Source organism: Pezoporus occidentalis, unplaced genomic scaffold (assembly GCF_034315485.1).
Source record: "Pezoporus occidentalis ecotype Australia unplaced genomic scaffold, CSIRO_AGI_Poc_V1 ctg173, whole genome shotgun sequence".
NCBI lineage: Eukaryota > Metazoa > Chordata > Aves > Psittaciformes > Psittacidae > Pezoporus > Pezoporus occidentalis.
This window is the reverse complement of record NW_026913565.1, coordinates 1,042,975-1,052,898: the sequence shown is the minus strand read 5'-3', so window position 1 is coordinate 1,052,898 and position 9,924 is coordinate 1,042,975. Positions and strand designations below refer to the sequence as shown.

The 9,924-nt window shown below is 37.9% G+C and overlaps 1 long non-coding RNA gene across 1 annotated transcript; it reads right to left on the bottom strand.

The window, feature by feature from the left end:
• Nucleotides 1–2,214: 2,214 nt before the first annotated feature.
• LOC134161409 (uncharacterized) lies at nt 2,215–9,358 on the bottom strand. The gene is made up of 3 exons (XR_009963964.1): nt 9,239–9,358; nt 8,239–8,394; nt 2,215–2,471 (listed from the first exon to the last, which is right to left on the bottom strand). It is a non-coding gene; the product is annotated as an uncharacterized LOC134161409 (long non-coding RNA).
• Nucleotides 9,359–9,924: the final 566 nt, after the last annotated feature.

Below are 9,924 nucleotides of genomic sequence, written 5' to 3'. Positions count from 1 at the left end.
TTTAATTAAATTCCTCCTACTGAATTGATAAAATTAAGAGCACTATATCTGAATGGCCACAGTTCCCATCAAAACAGTATTTGGTAAGTCATAAAAGATCCAGTGGTATTAGTGGTACCAGAAAACCACCTTTGAAAAGTGTTACTTTCAAAAACTCTTGTAACTCCAGAAAAGCATGTAAAACTTTGGATCAAGAGGCAACCTTCAGCAAAATGTTACATTTTATTCAGACTCTATTTTTCTACGGACACTATTTTTGGTACAAAGAGTTCTTTCCCTTGCAGGAGATGTATCTCAGACCTTTTGACCTTGCCAGGCAGTAGGAGAGAAAGCAGCCCCCCCACCTTTTTAAAAAAAAACAAACTAGGAACATACAGCAGGGATATGAGTAAGCATGTAACAAAGGTATGTTTTCAACCTCCTAAAGATACAGCAACTAAATCTACTTCATTAAAAGCGAGCTGTTCCTTTATATTCTTCCTCCCTATCCTGGCCAGTGGCAAAGTTGCATTATTATCCTATGAGTCATTCTTTCTTCAAAATATCTCTCTGGGTAGTACTTGTTAATTAAACTTTCTCATCCTCTCTTTCTTTCTCTTTCTCCCTTACAGTTGTTGGCAACAGTCTTGTATCCTCTCTTTTGAATAGACATCTATATGTAGTCTCCCATTATTAGAGTAGTAGGAAGGAACTGACTATCTTTTACCATGTGTGCCTGTCGAGCACACAATTACTAATTATATCAAGTATGCCTTGTGAGTGCTACTGGTGATTTAAATAGTACATTTTCTTCATCTCTTTAGGACAATGTCATCTATTGTACAATGTTTCTGTCTGATTCTTTGGTGGCATTTTAGCTAGTGAACTTGAAAAGTTCTTCAGTTTCATAAAGAAAAATGTGGAACATCTGTCCCTTTTCTGTGGATGTGACTCTGCAGCAGCTAAAATGGCCTGCTGTTCGGAAATGCAGAGTAGGAAATAAAATGTCATCTGAATACGCGGGGTAGTAATAGCCTGGTGGCAGTACCATAGCCAAAATCAATATTCATCAGAGTTGTATCTAGTAAAATCGTACATACTGATTTCTTAATTTCATTTTTTATGAAATGATAGGAAAATTTTTTTAAAGAACACAGGTTTGACTCCTGACCATACAAACATAGATATCTAATTCATGTTGAGTCTGTCCTACAAAATATATAGAGAAGTAACTGAGTCACCTGCGTACAAATGAAAGGATAATAGAGCTGCTATTCATATTTAGTGAAGCAAATTCACAGGGTGGCTCTGTAGATGGACAAGAAGTTACAGCTCATGTCTTTATCCTTAGTCATTCACTCATAGCTCAGTACAAAGTAACAGCTCTAGCTTCAAGCATGTGGCAGGATAGGGAAAGTAAAATAGGAATGAAGAGTAGTTGATGTACTGGAAGAGCAAGGTAAGCAGAGAGAAAGTCTGAGCAGAGTAACACCTAAAGCTGAAGCCAGACTTCCACTGTGGAGGCTGCTGTAGGAATTAATAATTAGAAAGAATGACAAGTCTACAATTAGGATCAAATGGGAAGGTATGAGAATTCAGAAACTGATTTAATGTAGGCCAAGGAAATTCTGACGCAAAACCAGTAAAATAGTCTATCCATTGGAAAATCAATCCAGACATCATCCAGAAAACCCTCGTTTTTGTAAGCAGACACAGAACAACACAGATTGCTGCACTCTGGGTAGCCATGACTGTCTCAGAGCTGATCTGGTAAATCCCTCAAAGTCCCTTCAAAACCTGTATTTCTATGGATTCAACAGTAAGCTAAAGATAAGGAGAATGGGCCATTATGTGTGTGATGTTTGATCTTTTTATTTCTGTCATGTCTGAACATCAAAAGCATTTGTTGGGACTGCAGTTGTCAAATTGTAAGCCAGCATGTGAAAACAGCTGTCTATCCTCAGCACCAACAAACACGAATAGATCTGTCATCGTAATTACAGCTCAGAGCTGGATTGTCTTCAAACATCAACAACAGTCTGCACTGTGAGCAATGTCAAATACGCCTGACTCAACTGGTTTAGGATCCATTTTTCTAGAGAGCATAATGACAGCCTTTCTCTTCTGTGAAAGGTTGCAAAAGTTTCTGTGTAATGAAGTCTGTTATCTTTCATGTTAAATATTTCATTACCTGCTAAAAGAAATCATTCTAGAAATAAAAAAATGATTTACACATTTAATAAAATGATTATGCCGTTTATTTATGTGCATATAATTTTAACTTGATTACACTCCAGCATTCTTGTTTCCTTATTACAGCAGTAACTGTCTTCTGATATTGCTTCATGGATCTCTCACAAATGTTTACTTAGATACATACAGTAACTCAAGGGGGTTATGTTGGAATATTGAGATTTTCTTCCCAAAAGAACTGTACATTGGTAAGAAGTGACTGAGAGATGTCTGGAAGTATCTCCTGATTTAGCAGCGGCCTAGACAAAACAGATTTGGGAATTTTATTAAAAATTAAATTCTCTAATGTACATATCACACTGTCAGCATAGCTGGTCAGCAAATTTAACATGAATATTACACTTCTCTGCATATCATTGACAATATGAAAAGGATACAGGTTTTTTTAGAGGAAGAGAGCTAGAGACAGTAATTTCCCTTGGGACACAGAGAAACAGGAACCAAAAATATGACTTGGAACCAATTCCCAGTCTTTCTTCTGAAGCAGACCTGTGGGAGTGACCTGTCTATTAACTTTCCCCAGGAAAGCAGATTACAGTCTTCAGAAGTGTAGATGATAACCTGCCATTTTGAAATGGTAACTTCTAATATTTGTTCTCTAAGCATATAGTTTCACTTGAGTCTGGCTATTTCTTCATAGTCAAGGCTCAACAACAGGCAAACCAAGGATATTCCGCTTTCCCATCATGCATTGCTTCCACATTCCATAATTATTTTAATTATCATAACTGTCTGGCATACAATAAAAGTACAAAAACATTTCAGTAAAGTAAAACCATTAAGCAACTGGAATTGCAGGTCACCAATTCTGTTATCCGTAGAAATCAAACTGACTGGCTGGAGGCAAAGACTTCTGCCTCTCAAAATCTTCTAGCCCAAAGATTTCACATGAAACTTTGTTAAATGTGCACTTTCATGGCAAACGGTGGTATTTTCAACAGAGAAAGTATACTACTTCTGAATTACTATATGGAGTCATAATCTAAAAGAAGTAGCCATACTTCTGAAAGAAGCAAGCATAAGAGATGGAGAAGAATGCAAGAAAGGGAAAGGAAGGGAGGCTACATTTGGCTGGTAATTCAGTAAAAGAATAAATAAAAAGAGGAATTTCACGTCCATCATCCCAGCACCTACATACTAAATGCCTTGATAGAGTTAAGTCTATACTTGCAGTTAGTGACATAAAAGATGTGCAGTCACAGAACAATCTTAGGATCACTCCAGTTAGAAGGGACCTCAGCAGCACTTCTGCCCTATCTTCCTGCTGAAATTCCAATGCATATGCTCAGTTTGATTCTATTTTTATGGACGTGCATGCTCCTGAAAACATAAAGTATGTTCCGTTTAAATTTTTGATTAGAAAATACATTATTGTGATATTCTGAATATTTTTCCCCTTGAAATCATCTGAAGCAGTTTACCAAGAGAATTTGTAAAGGTCTTAAAAGTTGGACATTGTACAGTAACACACTTAAATTGAAAAGTACTGGTAACAGAGAATTACCAATGGAGTAAGTGAGGGGCACTGAAATAAAATCTGGTGATGATTCCTCTCTTAGCTTCAGGTTGCAGGGTATGAGTTCAAGCCTAAAGTTCAATATTATTGTAATTTCACTTTTCATCCCTCTGTCCCTGGTGAACTCAGCTGCACATGCACACTTGGTGCCTGGATATGGGAACCAAAGACAGGCAGGAAAGCTGTCTGTTAAACATAAACCACAATGTAATCTCAGCATGGGTTACATCCTTTCGTTTTCAAGTTTTCTCCATAATTTACAGGTTAGAAAGAGAGAATCAAGTTGTACCAGTCCAGGATCTACTTCCAACTGATGATGCAAGTTGTGGGAAGGGAAGAATGAAATATTAAGTACCTTTTACACATTCAGGGTACTCCAGAACCATGCTGATCAAGGGAAAGTGATTCTTTTTTAGGTTTGTTTTCCAAACAAAGAACTTGCATTTCAAAGAGGCATTCTGGTATAATACAGCATTGTTCCCCATGACTAAGGTTTGCAGAATCTCTTTCAAATTTCACACAAGTATATGAGAGGACTGTGCAAAGAACAGAGGATGAAATACACTATCACAGATCTACCAGTGATGATTTTAAAATCAAAAAGAATCATGTTATTTGTAGACATGAAGCTGAGCTAAGGGAAGGCCTGTGAGAATTAAAATAGCTATTGTTTGAGATATAATACGCCACAATCCCCACTTATGCTTGTGCAACCCAGCAAGAATAGACAGATATCCTCAAGAAAGAACTTCCAAAACCCACTCTTTTGTGCCAGCTGTAGAGAGAAAGGAAGGGAGGGGACATGTTTCGATTCCAACATGACTAGATGGCGAATAGCAACTGTGAGAGCCACTAACATTTCTTATTCTCTTTAATCACATTTGCAATAATGTTGCAAAAGGTGATAACCACCAAAAAATTAAAGGCTTGTCTAAAGAAGTGGTGATTCACAAAGAATTGAATACACAAAACCTGGTTTGAGTCTGAGTCATGTGGAGCTCAGTGTACTACTGAATTTTGCCAAAGGCAATTGTAATAATGTTGAAAAAGATTAAATTTTTAAATATGATTAAACTCATTAAGAACCTGTTTTGAAGCCTAAGTGATGTGGCAGTCAGGAAGAGGTTTGGATGCAACTGTGTGTCATACCGATTTCACTTGAAAAACTGCTCTCCAAAAACTTGAGTTGCACTCTGTGGTTAGGAAAATGAGCTAAACTGGTTTCCCAGTGCAGTATGCCTCTAAAAGTGAGAAAGTTCACTGACCCGTAAATGCTTGCTGTAGCGCCTTTGCAAGTCCTATCTCCTGTCAACCATGTAATAACCTGAGACTATATTTGAAACTGATAGGGAATGAAACTGAGAAGGAGGATTAAACATGAAGCTTTCCAGTTTAAAAGTTGTCAGAAGCTTGTCAATAGGAAGTTATATATGTGGGATGAGCCACATTCTGGAAGCGTCATTTTCTCATCACTTTGTATACAGCTTATTTAGATTATACAACAACTTCTACGTGCTTATACATAGATGTGAGGATTCCCACTTAGAGAAAACAGAAGATAATTAGAAAATGAGAGAAACTCATCACTTCTTATTTGTAAGAAACACCACTGTGACATTCCATTAGAGTTTCTACTTCCCCCAGTAAAGCTCATGAGCTCTGGTCTTCAACTAAACAATTCCAGTTTTCCTGCTTTTTGGTAAAAAGCTTGTGAATTATTCAGAATTATTCTTTTCCTTACTGCTGCTGAAGAAGCAGACCCTGCAAGTTATCCTTAACTAAAACAGTCTGCACTTGCCTGTAATATTTACATCTGCATTTGAGGCTTCGGCTAATAAAGCTGGTCATTGTAATTTATTTCCAACAAGATTTAAAATAAGACATGGATTTCCTCCCACAGTTGACAAAGGAAACCTTTTTTAAACCAAGGTTAGAAATAACCAGTTACCTTCCTAAGCCATAGACAGTAAAAGAGGTATCACCGTAAAACAAGTCGATCATTTTTTTCCCCCATGTAAAGTAACATGTCTGTTAACTAGGAATCTGTTTTTTGAAAGGGTTTTTTTTAGTTTTTTTTTTTCCTAAGGGAACTGAAATTTCAACATTTTCAACAGTTTCCCTGGAAGGCTCATTATTTCTCATTCCCTAAAAATTAAGGAAAATTATACAGATCAGCAAGTTTTTTGCTTTAACAGCATTCATATAATTTCTTCTAGAAAAAAAAATAGGAGATGTGCAGTGGTCCTCAGGTTTCATACTTGGAATTCTCAATGTACCTGTCAAATTGTTAATCTGACCTTTGGAGTCTAACCTTAATATTCTGACCATAATTATTATTAGGGGGTTACCTTCATTTTCCCTGAATGTATTAGTGAATCTCTCAGGAGGTGAAATACCCTTTTTCAGAAGCCCAGCCCCAGTTATATTTAAATGTAAAATATTATACACATTCACAGGGTTGTTATTTTTTTAATGGACCCTAAATTAATAGAGCAACAGTTGACAACTTATTCATAGAGTCAAAAATCTGAGGTAGCATCAAACTGACAGCCACCAAGTTCATACCACCCTTTCTTCAAGGCAAAATTGATGTAAATTTCTAGCCTTGAGATTTTTCAAACTCTAAAGACTTTATACCTATACATTCTTACTTTAGGGATCGTTATACCATTTCTAAAAACTTGTGACCTAACAAAGTGTGGTGAAAAACGTGTGGTTAATATGTAACTGCTTTGTGTAACACTAGGGAAACTTTTGGGAAGTTCTGATCTAATCAATGGCTACCCTTCCATGGTTTTCACTGGAAATCAGATAAAGCCAAAGGCAGAAGAGCATATCCAGCAATCTTATATCCATATTTTAGTACTTTTTTCTAGCTCAGTTCAGCTCTGCCTGTAGTTACAGTATCCCATGAGTTTCAGTATGTTACAATGCACTTTCAATGCACTGAAGGAATAAAATATGATTAAGTGTGCATTGCTGAACTAGGGCCAAAAAATATACAAATCAAAAATCAATAGTTCTATTCAGTTTTCTCTGGGACAGTACTTTCAAGGAAAATGTTCAAGCTAGTGCACTCTAACTAACTATTTAACCTCTAATAAACAAAAATTTGTTATATAGAATAGGCCTCCAAACAGAAGATCACACTGATGCCAAAAAGGTTGGACACACCTGCAAAGGAAATTTTCTACTTTCATACACAGTTCCATATAGTGTTAACATCTTAATGCTGACCTTATGCAAATAACCGTCTTTTACAGTGCTTCATTTAGCTCTACAATAAGCCCCAGGTTTCCTAAATATGTTAAGGACAAAATCCCACCATTTTACCAATTCAAAAGACAACATGTTTCTTTCTGCTTCGAGTGAAATTATTCCTTAGCTGTTACATATAATTACATAACAAATCCTGAACTGTGTATGTGCACCTCCTGCCAAAATCTGACGTATATTCAGAACAAGACATTTCTGTACCCCAAGCTTCTAAAGAGCCAGAGACTGCTTGCTGGGGGTAGTTCCTCACTTTTGCTTTGTGTAACATCAAAATAGTAATAATCAAAGCCTACTGATTTAAGAGACACCATGATGTAACATACAGTGTGCATACACAGGTTTTCTATTTGTTGCTCCCAGGACTGATTTTGTATTTTACACAAATTCTCTATTTCATGTCAGTAGAGGTTTCATCCAGAAAGCAGCTATGGCACCCAGCCTCTTTTCTCAAAGTGAATGTTCCTAGCACTGCACTAAGCAGACCGTCTCCTTTTTGAATACTTATTCTCTCTCACTTTCATTTACAACAAAAGAGATCTCCACTTATAGGTCATTAGCATGAGTGGGAGAGTGCTGTTGTTCAAAACAGATACCAGCCAAGTTCTGGCTGCCTGCTTTGCAGAAGCTGGATACCTACACCTGATGTAAAAATTACACCTGCACAACTTTCTACCTGAATGAGTGTACCAAACAGCAGACTTACAAATTGAGGACCATCAGGTAAAAAAAGGAAAGGCTGTGAAAAGAGCTCAGTTCTTTGAAAGAAAATAGCTACCATTTGTGCAGTTTTACCCTGTATAATCCTCCTTGTAACCCTGACAGAAATGCCACTAAAATGAACAAAATTTCAGAAGCTACTCTGTCCTTCACATTTCCTTTAGTAGCTGGAGCAGGTCCCACACTGTGATTCTGCCTAATCTCCTTCACTGTGCTATGATGCAAAACATAGCATTCTGCATTCCATTTATAGTTAAAGGTTAGGGCCTGCAGTCTTTAAATGTTTAAATACTTCTCGATATTGGTTGCACTTCTGTAAATCACTTTCTTTTATTCTTTATCTTTTCGGATACAACAAATAATGAACAGATGTCAGTGAATGAATGATGTTCTTTAATGGTGCCAAAGCCTACCTGATCAGGCAAAAAGCCTGAATCATCTTCATATTAAACCTGACATTCTCTTGCACATTGTAGTGAAGGAAGCATTTTTCTTACCTGCCCTCCAGTCCAACAGAGAGCTTAGGAAGGGTATGCAGCACACAGTGCTGTGACAAAAGTAAGGTGGAATATATCAATGGAACCAGAAGCAAAAGCAACTCACGGTGCTGATTCCATCATAGATGCCAACTCAAAAGGCTGCAGTTCAGGAGTCTGGAAAAAAAAGCTGGCTATTCCACAAGCTGTTTTGTCCCATACCTCATGGCTGCATGACAGTAATTTAGGAATTCTTGATGTGAAAGTTTGTCAGATGCATATTCCAGGCAATACCTCCTCCCCCTCGTTGAATCATACAGGCTGTGTCCTAATCAAATTATATTTTTGAAGTGTTTCCTCACTGAATCCCACAAGATTGTTTCTCATATTTTCCCCCACACCTGCTTTTTAAACTAACTATCCCAAGGCTGCCAGCAGAGCCTTCTTTCTTCTCTCTCTCCTTTTACCCCCACTTTCTTTTTTTTTGGAGGAGGGAGGCAGGGAGGAAGAGAGTCATTGAGTTACGTTCATCATTGTTCAGTCCTTCACAATCTGCCCTATAAGATGATAATACCCAAAAATATCAGGAAGGCCAACACCTGTCATTTCAGGCTTATGCCCACTTTGTTGTTTCAGTTTTTGGTGTTTTTTTTTTTTTCTTATATGGCTGAGAAGGAGGAGGTGTCATCTATTAAAGGCAAGAAAACACTTGTGTTCACATCTATTGTGTCCTGTTGGACTGGAGCTGGCCTTCCCTGATATTTCTGAGGAGGCTCATTGACCTCTGCCAGCAAATACAATTGGATGCTCCACCCTACAGCCCAGGGAGAGGCAGCTTGCTGGGGATCAGCACAGTAGTGACATGGAATCTTTCACCTAAGCTGCTGCCGTTTGCTTCCTCATCATTACTCAGTGATTACACACAAGAACAAAACATTATGTCCTTGGCTGCCCACCAGCTACCCCTGCTTATCACAAGACAGTTACATCATACCCTGTTTTTTATTTACAAAGGACTCACTGTTGTCTTTTGAATTATTTCCAGTTGTATTCCAAGAGTTGTTCTCTGCGCATTGTAATAACCATGTACCACCTGTTTCCTCACAAACTGACTTGCAGGGGACATTTATTTCACTTGTGCCCAACCATTTCCTAAATCAGGCCTCACTGCTGGGCCACAGCTAGTGCTTTTTAGAACTTCTTATGCTCTAACAATATAAAGCAGCTGATAACAGTTGGTTGCCCAGATCTGCATCCTCAGTTCTCCTATAGTTCTGGCCTATAAGTTAAAGGGGAGGACATGATCATGGGAAGAGAGGATTAGGGAAGGCTAAAATGCAGCTGTAGAGGCAATAGCCTTGCAGGATTCAGTACACAAACAGCGTCATGTAATTTGAGCAGGACACATTCACTGCATTGAACACAGCAGGGAGAAGGCATTACTTGGCCCCTGGGACCATGCAGCAGAGGGAACAGGTGATGTACAAGTTAAGGCAAAGTTAGGATTGCTTTTATTAATATTTGGGCTTGAACTACTATCCAGCAAGTTTCACGCCCTGGGAAAATCAGACTGAAAGAGGGGAAAATTACATTAGATATTAGACAAAAATTCAATATGAGAATGGTGAGACACTGACAGGGAAGTTGGAACGAGATGATCTTTAAGGTCTCTTCCAACCCTACCCATTCTATGGATCTGTGATTCCC